Here is a 19,028-nt window from a genome sequence, read left to right as displayed (position 1 = left end):
TGAGGATAATTCAAGAAAACCTTTCCTTGGGAGAGCATTTTGTGGAAAATTTGGAGAGGAAAAACTTGGTCAAGAGAAACAAAGAAATTGAAGCAAGAAAGAAGCAGGTGTGGAGTGATAGAGAAATAGAAAAAAGGATGTTGAAGTGCCTACTGGAGTCATTTACAATCCAAAGTAGTAGATGCGTCTTGAGAAAGGAAAAGGAAGGAAAACTGGAAGGAATCTAAATAGGAAAACTAACAAAGCAAAGACAGGAAAAGAGAAGGGAAGCAAGAGAGAAAGAAGGTACAAAGGGTACGATATGTCCCACTGATTGAGGAGAAAAGTAGTAATTCCGTGAAGGAATATGACTTGTGGAAGGATCTCAGCAAGATGAAACTGAACATCACACTAGACTAAATGTTGAATCTAATTTTCAATTATAGGCAAACGTTGCTTCAGGCTATAATACCAAATGAGAAACTGGTGTAGATGTCTGGCATCATAATGCAGGAATGTGGAAACAGTTTAGGATTGTGATATCCGTTTCAAAAGTGACCATCACAGAGGACAAATAGTGAAACAAGTTTCTTGATGCAAGATTAGGAGTGAACATAATATCAGAAGAGGAAAAAAGAAGGTCTGCATCTCGATTGCAAGAAAAGAGAACATGAATCTGGTCAATTGATGATGCATGCAGAGGGCCTAAACTACCTGGAAGGGATAGAAAATGAAGAAGAGCAAATCATGAAGGAAAATTTCTTATTACTATTTGAGGTGGATATATAAATATTATACAAAGATACGATTCAAAGATCCTAGTGGCTCACCTTGAAGTACTACCAAATGAATAAGTGCAAAGGAAGAGGAGGAGGACACTCAGGATAGTGTGGCAGAACTTTAGGCAGAGTAGAAAAAGGTCATGATGGCTCTCAAGCAAGAGAAAGCCCAACTAAGGAAGCAGAACATCAGAGTCCAAGAAGACGAATTGGAAGAAAATAACCTGGGGATGACTAGGAGCGCAAAATAGTGAGAATCAGTACCCAACTCAATCATAAATTCATAGGAAGGCTCTTGGATTTGTTTAAGTCCTAAAAAAATGTGTTTACTTGGAATTACTCAAAAATGAAGGGGATTAATCCTAGCTTCTATCAACACAAGATCAACTTAAAAGAGGATGCAACTCTTATCCAGCATAGCAGATATAGAATGAATCTTAACTGCGTCAAACAAGTGAAGGAGGAGATTTACAAGCTGTTAAGGGTAGGGTTCATCTATCCAGTGGGACAGGGCAGAATGGCTGTCACTAATACTCATTGTCTCGAAGAAGAATGGAAAGTTGAGGATCTACATTGACTATCACAACCTCAATGCCTTTAGTATATCGGATTCGTTTTAGTTACCATTCATAGATTTCTTGTTGGATGCGGTAGCTAGGCATGAGATATACTCCTTCTTGCATGGGTTTAGTGGGTACAACTAGATACGGATGGCCTCGGAGGATAAAGAAAAAACAGTCTTAGTGTGTGTTTTTTCACATGTCCTTGAAGATAAGGCTATTACAACATTTTTATAATTTTTGGAGTTATTTTAAGAATTATAATAATATTACATGCTTTTTCATAGGTGATGTGAATACATACTAAATTAACATCCTCAAGAAAGTTCATGGAATTCTAAAGTGATTTTTCTTTTTATTTGTATAAATTTTATAAATAGGTGTTAGTCTACTTTTGTGTCCCAATACACTTATAACGGCTCAATTACAAGACTAGTGTAACAAATAAATTTTTTGAACCAACATATATGTGATATCAATAATTTATTAATTAAATAGAATACTCACATAACAAAATACTAAGCTAGCAAGTTAATTAGAAACACTATTACTAATCTTTTTCTTCATTTATTCTCTAAAAAATTAATTAGTGAGTAATAAATCCTTGCATAGAAGAGGTCATTGTACACTCTCTTTATTGTTTTCATGTTTATATATATTATGTATTTTTTAAAATTAAGAAAGTTAACAAGTGCTTACTCTTGGTTTACTAATTATATAATTAGTATAAACTATTAATTTTATAAAAACTTTATATTATTTTATAAGGGTAAACTATTAATTATTTATTAATTAAGTTAACTATTCCTCAAGTAGAAGTCTTATTTCATAATGATCAAGATCTTAGTGAATAAGTGAAATTGACAATCCAATGGGATTTTGTGTGCTTTAAATTACATAACTATTAATGTAAGTCAAATTAGCGATGTGTTATTAATTATGCATATGATAGCATAGCAAAGGTCATTAAAGTACTCATTCAACTAAATTTTAAATCATTTCTTGAATCTTAATTATTAAGGGTTTCTTATTCAATTTTAAATAACTTTAATTATTATAATATATTAGTGCTAAGTTGAGAACAAAGTTATGTGAAACTATGAGTTAGTATCTATTGTGTAATAACAAAGCTAATAGAAAAAACTTAGAGTTAAATTAAATTAAATTTATTACTTTAATTAGATGTAAAACTTTTATTTTAAAAGAATGAAAAAAGTGTACTAAAAAGGATTAATCACTCTTTATATTTGAGTTTTTAATAGTTTATTAAAAGAATAGTGTAACAAAGTGAAATAGTCTCATATGGATAATGGTTCCATGATCAATTGATCATGTATATTGATAACACTTATGATAGTGTGAAAGAGGAGGTTATTTACATATGTCAAATAGATCATATTTGGGATATCTTTTGATAACTATCATAATACAAGTCAATTATTCTCTTCTCTCTAAACTTAAGATAATCTTGTTAGTTTAAGTTAATTTAAGACTAATTCAATTAATTCAAGGCTAATATAAAAGTTTCTTACTTTAATTGGTATCAGAGCTTCTTTTTTAATTCACTTTTATCTTGGTTTCAAGAAGATTTAAGATATTCTTGGATTTTTAAATTTTCTTGATTTTCTTGATCAAGAAAATGGATATATTGTATTTTCTCTTTTTTATTTATTTCCTAAGCTTTTGGGCCATGGGTTTGATGAGAATCAAATTTTGAAGAAGTCGCTCCTAATTTCAAATCCCAGGATCAAAATTGAATAAAAAATTACTAATTAAGATTAGTGTTAATCTAAAAACGTTTTTTCTCTTTTCTCTTCTTTCATGCTTGATTATGGAGCTTCAGTATCTCGTTACAGCTTGCCATATCTCGGGACTTTGACTTGGAAGGTAATGAGCTTCATAATGAGCCAATTAATGGAGTTTCTTTTGGCAAATTGTGTCTCATTAGACTGTTGTTTACTACGTGATTGAGTGATTGTTATGGGAGAAAAATAGGACGTGTTTGCTTAGCCATTGTGTGGCTTAAGGCTTAGCAAAGCCTCTTATGGTTTCTCTTAAACCTCTATTGAAGGTGATTTTTTTGTGCGACTTAATCATAAAATTGACTGCAGTTTGCATGGAAATATAGAGAGGAGATTATATTGTTCACATTGTCACTCAATTGCTTATGGAGCTTAACAATGATGGAAATGGCTCTCCAAGATCTTCAATTACTCTTTATATTTAAGGTTTTTGATACATTGGTAAGTTTCCATTGATCTATGGGTTGATTTTCATGTTCTTTTCTTGATTCCTATTATCAAGAAAATCAGAGATATTAATCCCTATTACCATAAGCTTGAAATTTCATCATATTGACAAGATTGGGTTCATTCTTTATCCTTATTGAGCAAGCAATAATTCTAATAGAGTTTCATTGCTTTATTTCTTGAATATTTAGGGTTTGGTAAGTTTTTCCATGGCCATGGAATTCACATATATGTTTACCTTACGTATGGTGGTTTGCACTTGAATCTATATCAAATTGGTGACTCTTTTGTCAATAAAGGATTATCATGGCTAAGGTTGTTTGCATTGGGGTGAATGTGGAGTTGATTATGGCACATTATATGCATAATGGTGCATGGGAGATATGTTATGACTCATATGGTTGGCTTTCATGTGTTTTCTTGAGCCTTTGGTGAAAGATTTGGTATTGGACACATTGAAAGCTTATGCTTACAAGTTGTAACGATTTGTCAAGTATCTATAAATGTCATTTGTAAGTGATGTTTACTCATCCATTTCTAAGTTTTTATTTGATTTCTGCATAAGTACAAATCTAGATATGTGGTGAGAGTACCTTGTGTTAGAATTTCGTGAAGTTCATGCTAGATCAAATATGTGGAGGAGAGACACAAAATACAAGAAAATATCTTGCTTATTAAGTTGCTCAAAATACAACTAAGCTTCTTGCTCATGAAATGCCTTCTAGCTCCACCTTTAAATAGGTGAGCTAGTGGATCATAAGTCCATTCAAACACACACCCTTTTCCTTTCCTTTTACATAACCTTAGTCTCTTAATATTCCCCCTCAATACCAACTATGAAAAAATTAGAATAGGTGGTATTGGACATAGGATGTCTTTATGACATTAGGCGTACAAGGTTAGGAATATAGGTGTGGTTACATTGAGATTGAATATAATTTCTCAGTGGAGTTAGAGGTTGACACAAAGTTAGTCTTTGACTCTTTGTTAGGACATTTGGAAGTGATATGTTCCGTTTGTTTACACTTGTTACATTTCATTTTGTTGGGATATTTGATCCAACAATTATTTGTCAAATGATCCACCTTTTTGCAATGGACACATCTTACTTTGATCACTTGATGTAACAAAGCTTGTTTGATATTCGATGAAGGTGTTGCATTTAAAGATTCAGCTCCTTCCTTTGGTCTCTTTTCTTCATCAAGACAAGATTGAATGACTTCTTCAAGGGTGGGATTAGGTATGCTCTTCAGGGTGGTGACTAAGGTGGGGTACACCTTCTTGACTGCTTTTAGTAAAACAACCACTGCATCATCTTCATCTATTCTCGCATTCACTGATGTAAGTTGAGCCATAAGGCCCTTCAAGTGAGAGATGAAGGATCCAATGCCGTCTCCCTCTTTGAGTTCCAAGCTGAAAAAATCAATTTTAAGTGAGATCTTGGAACTCTTACCACGAGCTCCATAGACCTTATCAAGCTCATCTCATTTCTCCTTTGTAGTCGGAAGCTGGTCCACATGGTGAATGAGAGACTCATCAAGATGAAGTATGATGATGGCTTGTTTCCTCTCATCATCTTCAATATCTTCTGCCTTAGTTTGATCAATAACCTTAGTGTTGGAGATGAATGGCCAAAAACCTTTGGACATCATCTTGTACTTGATAAGAACTTGTCAAGTGTGGAAGTCCTCTCGTGAGAACTTTTTAATTTGGGTGTTGTCTTTTGATATTGAGTAGTGAAGGAGATTGTTAGAGAGTAATGGGTTGATTTATAAAGAAGAAAAAAATCAAAAATTTTGATATTTTGGCTTAAGTAGAAAGAGAAAGGCTTATGAGAGTGCAACAATCTTTAATTAAGTTAAGGATGTTGCATAAAAAAGGAGATTAAGATGGTAATTTTATGATTTAGCACTTAGGGTTTGTTTTCAACTACTAATTTCGATGGAGATTAAGATGGTAAATTTTATGATTTAGCACTTAGGGTTTGTTTCCAACTACTAATTTTGATGGAGATTAGTTTCATTACTATTATGCTATGTGCTGGCATGTTAGGTAGGAATATGTGAGACATAAATGATCGCGTGTCCAGCTGGTTATAGTGTGTGGACATTAGCTAGGGTTAGAGGTGTGTGGCTTTTATGCATTGTGTGAGAAGGGAGATGGCTTCTCTCTATGGTTAGGGTTTGCAATATACATTAGGGTTTGCTCCTGTGTGTGTGTCTCCTTCCCTCTACCGTTCTTTCAACATGGTATCAGAGCCTTGTGCTGTCTATTAGGGTTTATGAGTGAGTGAGTGAGAAGAGGGAGAAGAAGCTGTGAAGAAAAGCTGTGAAGCTTGTCATTAAAGCTCTGAAGCTTGGAGCACACCGATTACTATCAGATCTGAGAGCTTGGTCTATCGGGTAAGGTATTCTAAACATCCTTGAGCAAATTGCAGGTGATTCAGGCAAAAACAAAGCAAATTAGAGTAACTCAAAGCAAAGAGAAATTTTGGTTTTTGAAAGCTTTTCATTAAAGCTTGGAAGCACTGATGTATGGTGCAAATACATGTAAATCTGACAAAAGACACATGTATCTGACAAGGAGGAATGTATTGGGAACCCATGTACAAGCCCTATTGTGATGTTGGAGCAATTTACATGCATTTGAATGAGTGAAAAATTTTGGTTTTTGAGCTCTCACAAAACAGAGAAAAGCAACTCAAAATTAGATGCATTTGGAGCATGTTTTTGATAAAAATCAAGGCATTGATTGGTTGCACATACCTAAGTGTGTTGGGCACTTGATTACCTCATCAATTAATACTTTAATCACTTCCAAAGCCCTCAGGAGTAGGCGACGCTGACTGGACAGCAGAAACAGAGCTTTTTGCATACTATTTGACAGGTGCAGGATCAAATTCAACTCCAGTGCTTGATATATTTCAAAATTGGTTTAGCAATTGGCTAATACACACTTGAGAAGAAGGCTACATGATTGGATTGATCAATTATGCCTAATTGAGCTGAGAATGAGCTGATTAAAAAGTCTATCTACTGGTTGCAGAGAAACAGAGTGAGTTTAATCGAACAATTACTGATTGGTCTTAAACAATTGGACTAATTTCTCTTACATGGAGTTAGTGGATACTATTGCTAAGCTAATGAATGTCTTGTTGCTCAATTTGGACAAATATTGAAAAAATTGGAGTAAATTTGCTACTGGTTATTTTGGTTTTTTTTCTCAAAACAGAGAAAGGAGTTTTATAAAATTGATATGTACACATGTCGGATGGTGTTGATACTCAACATTGAGGCTGTTTAAGTGTCAATGCAAGTTACCCATACTTGATTGCATCACTACATTGTAATTTGGAGCCTTGGAAAGCGTACCAAATCAAAATATCTCGAACTGCGTGAGCCAGTTCATTTTGGATGCATACAAGTTCATTTTCTACATCAAATTTGAAGATTGTTGGCTACTTTGGAGTATCTAGAACATTCATTGGAGTGTGGTTGAGCTGAGGAAGGCTCGTTTACATATTTGAAAGTGTACGCAAGGTGTTTTTTCATTGAGTAAACATGTTGGATAATCCAGTACAGATTGTTGGTGAAAAGCTGGATAGGAAGAACTTCCAAGCATGGAAGTACAGGATGAAAAGTTTTCTAAAGGGAAAAGGTTTTTGGAATCTCATTATAGGTGCTGAGCCAGAGCCTGAACTACCTTGACAACCTACACATAAGTAGGTTATCGCTCATAAGCAATGGTCAGAAAGAGCATTCAAAGTGTTGCATTATTTGTCTATATGTATTTTGGATGCTATGCTCATACACATACATGATGCTGAGAATCCCAAGGATGCATGGGATACATTCGTGAAGTTGTTTGATACAGATACGAGTGCTCGCAAGTCTCAATTGCGACAACAGATACATAATGTGAAGCGGAATAGAAAGAGCATACATGATTATGTGCAAGAAATAAAGAAGCTTGCAGATGCATTAGCAACAATAAATGCTCCCATGCTTGATGATGATTTGGTGGATATTACCTTGCGAGGTCTTGGCAAGGAATATAAATCTTTTGATACATCTATCTCGGTTCGGAGTATAGGTTTACCAGACTTTGATGAGTTGGTTTCACTCTTGCTTGTTGAGGAAAATCAAACTCAGTGATTCCTTTCTGGATGCATCTACTAGCCATGATAATGGCAGAAATCAAGCTTTCTATTCTCAAAGAGGCTTGAGAGACAGGGGGAGATTCACATCACGTGGCCGTGGTGGTAATGGTCGTGGATGGTAGGACAGGTTATCACAGCAGAATTTTGAGCCTTCATATGGTGCTAGAGGTGGTCGTGGATATACTCCTCAGAGAGGCAGAGGTAATCCTTGTGGTAGAGGACGTTGGCAAGGCCAACAAACATTTATGCAAGATGTGGAATGCCATTAGTGTGGGAAATTTGGTCATATGGCAAGAGATTGTTTTCGCAAACAAAATGATTTGAGAGGAGGTAGAGCACAACATCGTAGAAATTATGCACAACATGGTGGTGGAAATTATGCATCAAGTAGTAATGATGGTACTGCAAATCACTTGTTTGCCATGAAACATGTTGTGGGATCTATGATGATAAATGTTGAGAATGATGATACTTGGTATATGGATTCTGGAGCATCAAACCATATGACTTGTCATGGTGAATGGTTTGAGCATATGAAGCCTATGGATATGAAAGGCTATGTGGAAACAAGAGATGATACTCAGCATGCTATTACACATGTTGGAAGTGTATCATTGATTATGCACACAATGGTCAAACAAAGTCTATGTCTGATGTATTGTACGTGCCTTCTATCACAAAGAGCTTGGCCTCAGTTGGTCAAATGGTGGAACAGGGATTACAAGTTCGTTTCAACGAGCATGGTTGCTTCATTGAGGATTTCAAACATGGATGTAGAGTCATTGTTAAAGGCAAGAAAGAAGGCAGGTTGTTTAAGCTAGATGTTGGAATTCTTGAGTTAAAATCAGCCATGTTCTCTAAAAGCAAAAATGTGGTACAGGACATTGATATGTGGCATAAGAGGATTGGATATGTCAATATACAAAGGTTAAAGAATATGCAAACAAGAGGCATTGTTAGTGGGCTGTCTAGATTCAAGTATGATGGGCATATGCATGTTTGTGAAGCCTGTCAGTTTGGAAAGCAGGCAAGGTTGCGGTTTCCTAGAGAAGGAAATATGAGTAGCAGGTCACTTGAGATAGTACATAGCGATGTATGGGGTCCTGCACAAAATTCATCTATCAAAGGCAGTTTATACTATGTGACATTCATAGATGATTTCAGTAGGATGACATGGATATACTTTCTCAGAGAGGAGTGAAGTGTTGGAAAAATTTATGGATTTCAAAGCTTTTATAGAAAATCAATATGGCTGTTGGATTAAATGTTTGAGGACAGATGGAGGTGGTGAATACACCTCAAAAGCTTTTGAGCATTTCTTGAGGAAGCATGGTATAAGAAGACAATTGACTTGCAGGTATACACCTCAGCAGAATGGTGTGGTTAAGAGAAAGAATAGTCATATGTGAAGTGGCCAGGGCAATGCTCAATGAAAAGAGCATGCTAGATTATTATTGGTGAACAGAAGCATGTGCTACTGCAGTGTATATACTGAAAAAAACACCTACAGCAGTCATTTATGGAAGCACGTCAGAGATGCGGCTTACAGGTTATAGGCCAGACATTGGACACCTCAAAGTTTTTGGATGCATAGCTTATGTACATGTGTCTGATGAAAGGAGGAGGAAGTTGGATCCTAAGGCAGAAAAGTGTGTATTTGTTGGATATGCATAGGATCGTAAGGCATACAAATGTTACAATCCACAAACTAGACAAGTTGTTATCTCATGAGATGTGGTGTTTGATGAGCTTGCTAGTTGGTACAAAGCAAAGGATGAGGGTGTCATTGAGTCACTTGATGCTGATGTGCATGTGAACTTGCCACAAGCAAGTTCTAGTTCTACTTCTATGTCTGGGTCAGCACAGCACTACTGTACGTCCATGGTCAGGACGTTTGAGGCATGAGAGTGTGAGCACTGGGAGTAGTGCTGTGGATAAAGGAAAGAAGAAGGTTGAAGGAATTGGAATTATAGGTTATAAGTCGTCCAGTTCAGAGAGTTTGGATGAGGAGCTTGGCATACCTATTTTACGCACACCTGGTGCTAGACAGGATAGATATGTGACACCACATGCTAGAGTGACAGGTGTTCAGAGTGATCCGCATGCATTGCGGAGATTCCAAAGGGTCAGATATCCCATTGACAGGTTGACATACCGTGATTTTGCTATGCACTATGCATATATGACATCTATGGTGAAGCATGTGGAACCTACATGCTATACAAAAGCTATTGGAAAGCATGTATGGGAGAAAGCAATGGATGTTGAGATGGACGCATTGGTTCATAATGACACATGGGACTTGGTTGCACTACCAGAAGACAAAAATGTTATTGGTTGTAAATGGGTTTATAAAGTGAAGTGCAAGTCTGATGGTTTCATTGAATGACATAAAGCAAGATTGGTAGCTAAGGGTTATGCATAAATCCAAGGCTTGGACTATGATGAAACATTCGGTCCAGTGGCAAAGATGGGAACAGTGTGAGCAGTCATTGCTATGGTTGCAACTAATGGTTGGGAAATGCATCAAATGGATGTGAGAAATGCATTTTTAAATGGTCATCTACAAGAAGAGGTTTATATGGCACAGCTAGAAGGTTATGTACACCCAAGATATCCCACTCATGTATGCAGATTGAAAAAGACATTATATGGTTTGAAGCAAGCACCTCGTGCTTGGAGTGATAAGATGAGTAGATATCTTATCTCTCTTGGTTTTCAAATTTCTACAGCAGATTCTTCACTCTATGTGAAGAAAATCGAACATAGGATTGTTTTACTAGTCATCTATGTGGATGACTTGATTATCACAGGTGATCATGGTACAGATGTGATGCATGTCAAGAAAGCTTTGAGTGGGCAATTTGACATGAAAGACCTTGGTGAGTTGAGATACTTTCTTGGAATTGAAGTGATCAAAGACCATGCAGGTACATGTTTAGTACAACGCCAATATGCATTGGATATGTTGGCAAAATATGGCGTGACAGGGTGTAAGCCTATGAGTACACCTTTGGAGCAGAATGTGAAGTTGCGGGTTGATTTTGGTGAGGAGTTGGATGATCCATCTATGTACAGAAAGATGGTTGGTAGTCTCATTTACATGACTATCACACGCCCGGATTTGAGTTTTGCTGTGGGGCTAGTAAGCCAGTTTATGCGAAGCCCTAAAAAACCTCATTTGGATGCAGTGAGACGTATCATGCGATATGTAAAGACCACTGCACATTATGGTCTACTTTATGAGAGTGATAAAGGCTTGGATATACATGGTTACATAGATGCTAATTGGGCAAGTAGCTCATATGACAGGAGGTCTATTAGTGGATATGCTTTTACACTTGGAAGTGCCGTGGTGAGTTGTAGCAGCAAGAAGCAACCTACAGTTGCTTTATGCAGTACAGAGGTTGAATACAGGGGTGTAGCCATTGCTACTTGTGAAAGCTGTATGGTTAAAGAATCTCTTGGTAGATTTGGGTGAGCTTATTGATGGCAAAGTTGTCATTCATTGTGACAACATAAGCAGTATACAGTTGGTCAAGAATTTAGTGTTTCATGCGAGGATCAAACACATAGAGGTCCACTATCACTTTGTCGGAGAGAAGGTGTTGGATGGTACAGTTGATTTACAGTATGTGAAGACTGATGAGCAGGTGGCAGACATCTTTACAAAGCCACTTAGCAGCAGGGAGAAGTTTGAGTACTTCCGTACTATGTTGAGAGTATATGGGATGAGCTTGAGGGGGAGTGTTGAGACCTTTGATATCCCAAGCTCATCTACATCTTCATCTATGGCAGTACATCATGAGCTTGAGGGGGGCTGTTGAGATTCAAGCTCGATGTCAGTGTGAGCCAGCTATGCTATGTGTTGGCATGTTAGGTAGGAACATGTGAGACATAAATGACCGCGTGTCCAGTTGGTTATAGTGTGTGGACATTAGCTAGGGTTAGAGGTGTGTGGACACAACTCATAGTGTGTTGTGTGTATTATGGGTTATGGCTTTTATGCATTGTGTGAGAAGGGAGATGGCTTCCCTCTATGGTTAGGGTTTGCAATATACATTAGGGTTTGCTCCTGTGTGTGTCTCCTCTCTCTCTATCGCTTTTTCAACAATATTGTTAGGGTAATGTGGTGTTTTGATATTGGGAGATTGAGTCACGCGAGTTCCTAAATTATTTCGAGAATTTGTAGTTACATGTTTTCCATTATGCTGGAAAATAGTAAATCACTTGAGTGATAGTAGATCAGTAGCCATTGAGTAGCACTATGATTGTTGCATAGTAAGGTCCCATAGTAGATTAGTGGCCATTGAATACCACTATGATTCTTGCATAGTAAGGTATCATAGTACCACTATGAGTATTGCATACTAAGGACCCATAGTGTCGGTATGATTCTTGTATAGTAAGGTTCCAAATTTAGTTCTTTCCTTTACTATAGAGATTTCAAATTTATTATAGGCATAGTAGTGAGACATATTATCTTCTCTAATTTAATCTTAATTCAAAATTAATTTGGGATTTTCTTAAATATTTTTCTATTGGTCTTTAATGCAATTTTAAAAGTCTTCAAATTTCGACTAACTACAATTGTTCATTTCTCGAGAGTAGGAACAACCACCCTCTAAAATAACCATAATTTTTTATATGTTGATCTTTGGAATATCGTTTGGAGTAACCACAAATATTCATGTCCTCTATCCATTATTATAATCAATATATATGAGCTTTTCTTAGTCTAAAATCATATAATGAAATAATATATAATAAATATTTTTGTATCTTAGGTGGGTGTCCTAGGTGCTAAATGTAAGGGAACATTATTATTCTTCAAATATTTTCCTTAATGATTAACTCATTTTCCTTTACACTTGAAATATCTCTTAAAATACTCAAAATTTAAATTTGTAAGTGGCTCTGTAAGAATATCTATAATAAACTTAATCCTATGTCCATCTCTTATGCTTGAACTTCATTGTGTATTTAACAGTACTTTTATCCAATTTATTCTTGAGCTTCTAAATCTATTTGGTTCTAATTTCCTTTTGTCCTATTTTGTGAAGAGATAATGTTATTCTGTATTTGTTCTTTATTTAGTGCTTCTTTCCATTTTTTACCTTGACATGTTCTCTACATACGATGTAGGTGCAACAAATTTTATTAGATCTTTCATCAATGTAGATGTTTTGTATCTCTATCTTTATTTTGATTAAGACATGCTTTCTATCTTGTTCCTTGGATTTGGGTTGATATTCAATCTTGCTACCTTGAATCATCTTTACGTACCACTTTAGAGGCACTTTGAAAATTCCTTCACAATCTTTAAAGGTGACTAGATTTTTCAAGATCATTTGCCTTTTCCATTGGGGTATTTTTTATTGAATTTTGAAGTGATTCCATATCTTGATCATGTGATAAACCATTCACATTATCACCAAGCTAAAAAACTTTATAATTAATATCGCTCGTTGACCATTAAACTAAGTTAAATAGTTTATGTTTCCCTTTTTAAGTGAAAATTTATCAATCTTGTGTTTGTTAAAAATGAAATCACAACTATAATGTAATAAAGTAATTATATATGCACATGCATATGTATGGGCATGAGCCTAGGTACATGGCCTTTCGTCCCTTGAGTATAGGTTTACGGGCATGGACATATTGTTAGTTTAATATAAATAAATGATCTTGGTCTAGGCTATTGTATGAATCCTTTTATCATCTTTTGACATATCATATACACTTATCTTCTTTGAGCTTATTTCCAAACATTCATGGAGAACTTCTTCCATGTCTTAGAATCCATGTAAACAAGGTCTACGTGTCTCTAGACTCCACGTTGACAAGTCTTTTCTTCCTCTATTTCTTCTAATGGATTACTCCATCCTTGAGTAGCCTCCTTTCTTGCATTGGTATGAGAGCGCTTGGATTAGACCTTAATGCTTTTATTAGGGAGTGATTAATATTCTATTTCTGTATTCGTACTTTTATACAGTTTTTAGATTTTTTGTTGATAGTATTTTGAGTGGATTATCAATGGGATTAATGATAATTATTTTTAGATATATATTAATCATAGATTTCAAAAATCCTAATTTCTACATAGATTTGGGAGAATCTTGATTTTGAATTAAGGTTTTCAACAATTTTCAGAGTGTTTTTCATGGACTTTTCTTTTTAAATCTCCTTGATTAGTGCTACTTGTGATCAAATCTATTCATAAACCTTAGTTTCCTTATATGTTTACCTTTTTTTTGAGAAATCTTAGTAATTGTAGAGGATATTGAAGGTTGTGCAGATTTTGGTACATTCTTATCAAGAATTGGTGAAGATGGAAGATTTTATACATATTTTGATGGAAGATTTTATACATATTTCAGTGTAGTTTAGAGTTCTGATCTATATTAAGCAGATTATAGTGGAGAGTACAATTATGTTACAGAACATGTTGTGCATAGTGGGGTGTAGTACACAATTGTGTAGTAATTCTAGGTAAAGTTGTTGTGTAGAGTACTCTTTACAAGTTTTTTAGTGCAGATTTATAAAGAAATTCAAAGATAGTAGAAAAATCAAATCTTGAAATAGTGAGTGGTTCTTGATTGAAAATTTCATAATCGTGATCATTTCTTGTAAGAAAATTTATGTTTCTTTAGGAGATAATTGTTAAAACTATAAGAAAATCAAGATTCTCTGAAATCTGTGTAGGAATCAGGGTTGCTGAAATATGTGGTTCGTATATAATTATATATTGTTGAGATTCAAGCTCGATGTCAGTGTGAGCCAGCTATGCTATGTGCTGGCAGATTAGGTAGGAACATGTGAGACATAAATGACCGCGTGTCCAGCTGGTCATAGTGTGTGGACATTAGCTAGGGTTAGATGTGTGTGGACACAACTCATAGTGTGGTGTGTGTATTATGGATTAAGGCATTATGCTTTGTGTGAGAGTGGAGATGGCTTTCCTCTATGGTTAGGGTTTGCAATATACATTAGGGTTTGCTCCTGTGTGTGTCTTCTCTTTCTCTATCGTTCTTTCAACATGGTATCAGAGCCTTGTGCTGTTTATTAGGGTTTATGAGTGAGTGAGAGAAGAGGAAGAAGAAGCTGTGAAGCTTGCCATTGAAGCTATGAAGCTTGGAGCACACCAACTACTATCAGATCTGAGAGCTTGGCCTACCAGGTAAGGTCTTCTAAACATTCTTGAGCGGATTGTAGGTGATACAGGCAAAAACAAAGCAAATCAAAGCAAAGAGAAATTCTGGTTTTTGGAAGCTTTTCATTAAAGCTTGGAAACACTGATGTATGGTGAAATAGAGGTGATTCTGGCAAGACACATGTATTTGACAAAGAGGGATGTATTGGCAACCCCTATGCAAGTCTTAAACAAAATTTGGAGCAAGTTATACATGCATTTGAATGAGTGAAATTACTGGTTTTTTGAGCTCTCACAAAACAGAGAAAGAGGAGTCACAAATTGATGCATTTGGAGTGTGATTTTGGCAACAATCCAACCATTGACTGATTTTAGACATGCCTAAGTGTGTTGGGGATTTGTATACCTCATCAATTGTCACTTCAAACCTTCCCAAATTTCTCAAATGCAGGCAACGCTGATGGGACTGCAGAAATAGAGCTTTTTTTCATAGTCTTTGATAGTTGGAGAGCAAATTCTCATTGGTTGCTTGATATATTTTAAGTTTGCTTTAGCAATTGGATGCTATACACATTGGAGAAGAGGGCTATGTGATTGGTTTGGTCAATTATGCCTAATTGAGCTGGGAATGAGCTGATTAAACATGCTGTCCATTGGTTGCAGAGAAACAGGGTCATTTTAATTGAGCAATTAATCTTTGGTCTTATACAATTGGACAAATTCCTTACATGGAGTTGATGGACACTATTGCTAAGCTAATGAATGTCTGGTTGCTCAATTTGGCCAAATATTGAAGAAATTAGAGTCATTTTTTTACTGGTTTTTTTGATTTTTTTGATTTTTTCTAAAACAGAGAAAGGGGTTTTCAAAAATTGATATGTACACATGTTAGATGGTGTTGATATTTAACATTGAGGTTGTTTAGGTGTTAATGCAAGTTGCCCATACTTGATTGCACCACTACATTGTGATTTGGAGCCTTGGAAGACGTGTCAATTCAGGGTATCTCGGACTGCGTGAGAGTTCATCTTGGATGCATACAGGTTGATTTTTCTCATTAAATTTGGAGTTTGTTGGCTACTTTGGAGTATCTGGAACACTCATTGGAGTGTGGTTGAGCTGAGGAAGACTTGGTTACAGATTTGGACGAGTGCGGAAGGTGTACATTGAGCAAACATGTCGGATAATCCAGTTCAAATTGTTGGTGAAATGCTGGACAGGAAGAACTTCCAGGCATGGAAGTACATGATGAAAAGTTTCTTGAAAGGAAAAGGATTTCGGAATCTCATTACACGTGTTGAGCCAGAGCCTGAGCTACCTCGACAACCTACACAACAGCAGCTTATTGCTCATAAGCAATGGTCAGAGAGAGCATTCAAAGTGCTGCATTATCTGGCTATATGTATTTCTGATGCTATGCTCATACATATATAGGATGCTGAGAATCCCAAAGATGCATGGGATACTTTGGTCAAGATTTTTGATACAGATACGAGTGCTCGCAAGTCTCAGTTGCGACAGCAGATACATAATGTGAAAAGGAATAAAAGGAGCATACATGATTATATGTAAGAAATCAAGAAGTTTGTAGATGCATTGGCCACAATAAATGCCTCCATGCTTGATGATGATTTAATGGATATTACCTTGCGTGGTCTTGGAAAGGAATATAAATCTTTTGATACATCTATCTCAGTGAGGAGTACAGGTTTACCAGCCTTTGATGAGTTGGTTTCACTCTTGCTGGTTGAGGAAATCAAACTCAGTGATTCATTTCTAGATGCATTTACTAGCCATGATGATAATGGTAGAAATCAGGCCTTTTAATCTCAGAGAGGCTTTAGAGGCAGGGGGAGATTCACATCACGTGGACGTGGTGGTAATGGTCGTGGATGGCAGGACAGGTCTCCACAACAAAATTTTCAGCCTTCATATGGTGCTCGAGGTGGTCGTGGATATGCACCTCAGAGAGGTAGAGGTAACCCCCGTGGTAGAGACGTTGGCAAGGCCAACAAAATTCTATGCAAGATGTGGAATGTCATTATTGTGGCAAATATGGTCATATGGCGAGAGATTGTTTTCGCAAACAGAATGATTTGAGAGGGGGTAGAGCACAACGTGGTGGTCATTATGGTGGAAATTATGCACAACATGGTGGTGGAAATTATGCATCAAGCAGTAATGATGGCATTGCAAATCATTTGTTTGCTATGAAGCATGTTGTGGGTTCTATGACGACAAATGTTGAGAATGATGACCATGTATATGGACTCAGGAGCATCAAACCATATGACTTGTTATGGTGAATGGTTTGAGCATATGAAGCCTATGGATGTAAAAGGCTATGTGGAAACAAGTGATGATACTCAGCATGTCGTTACACATGTTGGAAGTGTACCATTGGTTATGCACAATGGTCAGACAAAGTCTATGTCAGATGTATTGTACGTGCCTTCTATCACAAAGAGCTTGGCCTCAGTTGGTCAAATAGTGGAACAAGGATTACAGGTTCGTTTCAACGAGCATGGATGCTTCGTTTAAGATTTCAAACATGGATGTAGAGTCATTGCTAAAGGCAAGAAAGAAGGCAGATTGTTTAAGCTGGATGCTGGAATTCCTGAACTAAAATTGGCCATGTTCTCCAAAAGTAAAAATGTGGTACAGGACGTTGATATGTGGCATAAGAGGATTGGACATGTCAATATACTGAGATTAAAGAACATGCAAACAAGAGGCATTGTCAGTGGATTGCCTAGATTCAAATATGATGGAAATATGCATGTTTGTGAAGCCTGTCAGTTTGGAAAGCAGGCAAGGTTGAGGTTTCCTAGAGAAGGAAATATGAGTAGCAGGCCACTTTTGAGATAGTACACAGTGATGTATGGGGTCCTGCACAAAACCCATCTATCAAAGGCAGTTTATACTATGTGACATTCATAGATGATTTCAGCAGGATGACATGGATATACTTTCTCAGAGAGAAGAGTGAAGTGTTGGAAAAGTTCATGGATTTCAAAGCTTTTGCAGAAAATTAATATGGCTGTTGGATTAAATGTCTGAGGATAGATGGAGGTGGTGAATACATCTCAAAGGCTTTTGAGCATTTCTTGAGGAAGCATGGAATAAGAAGACAATTGACTTGCAGGTATACACCTCAGCAGAATGGTGTGGCTGAGAGAAAGAATAGAGTTATATGTGAAGTGGCTAGGGTGATGCTCAATGAAAAGAGTATGCCAGATTATTATTGGGCAGAAGCATGTGCTACTGCAGTGTATATATTGAACAAAACACCTACAGTAGCCATTCATGGAAGCATGCTAGAGATGCGGCTTACAGGTTATAGGCCAGACATTGGACACCTTAAAGTTTTTGGATGCATAGCTTATGTTCATGTGCCTGATGAAAGAAGAAGGAAGTTGGATCCTAAGGTAGAGAAATGTGTATTTGTTGGATATGTACAGGATCGAAAGGCATACAAATGTTATAATCCACAAACTAGATAAGTGGTCATCTCACGAGATGTGGTGTTTGATGAGCTTGCTAGTTGGTACAAAGCAAAAGATGGAGTCATTGAGTCACTTGAGGCTGATGTGCATGTGAACTTGCCACCACAAGCAATTTCTAGTTCTACTTCTATGTCTGGGCCAGCAGCAGAGGCTGAGAGTAGCAGTGTACGTCCATGGTCAGGACGTTGTCGTGATGTGTGCGGTACAGCCAGGAAAGTACGAGACTTCTAGCTGTGAGAGTGAATGTCAAATCTAACAAGGAAACTCACACACAAAATTTTCCAAGGAGTATTGAACATCACTATTTCCAATGACAAATACATGTGTCGATTCACCTCAATACATCCTTGAATTCATCCTGATGATTGCACAAAATTGCATACCAAGTGTTTGTTCCTTTACTCACTGACTTCTTTCTCGAAATCCTTTGAACCATTCACATGTAGGCATAACAAGGCCTTCAAATTTTTTCAATATACATGTGACCAGTTACATCCTTTACATCCAGTGCCATCAAAACCATTATATCAAGATGCTCTTTATCACCTGAAAACCTGCCTTAATATTCTAACATCTCAGAAGCAAAATAACATAGCATATGTATCACATATTCTTGTGATTTTTGAAAGTACATATTCTTGTG

The 19,028-nt window shown here is 36.5% G+C and overlaps 1 long non-coding RNA gene across 2 annotated transcripts in view; it reads left to right on the top strand.

Moving 5' to 3' along the window:
* LOC147622821 (uncharacterized) overlaps positions 1-19,028 on the top strand; it is an 80,768-nt gene that overhangs the window by 16,570 nt on the left and 45,170 nt on the right. Inside the window, exon 2 of one of the 2 annotated variants that reach the window (XR_015269532.1) lies at positions 3,430-3,597. The exons of the other annotated variant lie outside the window; for it this stretch is intronic. This is a non-coding gene — a long non-coding RNA (uncharacterized LOC147622821). Of the gene's footprint in view, positions 1-3,429; positions 3,598-19,028 lie in introns of those variants that run through there. 2 annotated transcript variants of the gene reach the window in all.

This window comes from Cibotium barometz, chromosome 28 (genome assembly GCF_041138505.1).
Source record: "Cibotium barometz isolate CiBa-2024 chromosome 28, ASM4113850v1, whole genome shotgun sequence".
NCBI classification, from domain to species: domain Eukaryota; kingdom Viridiplantae; phylum Streptophyta; class Polypodiopsida; order Cyatheales; family Cibotiaceae; genus Cibotium; species Cibotium barometz.
This window is presented reverse-complemented; position numbering and strand designations above follow the sequence as displayed.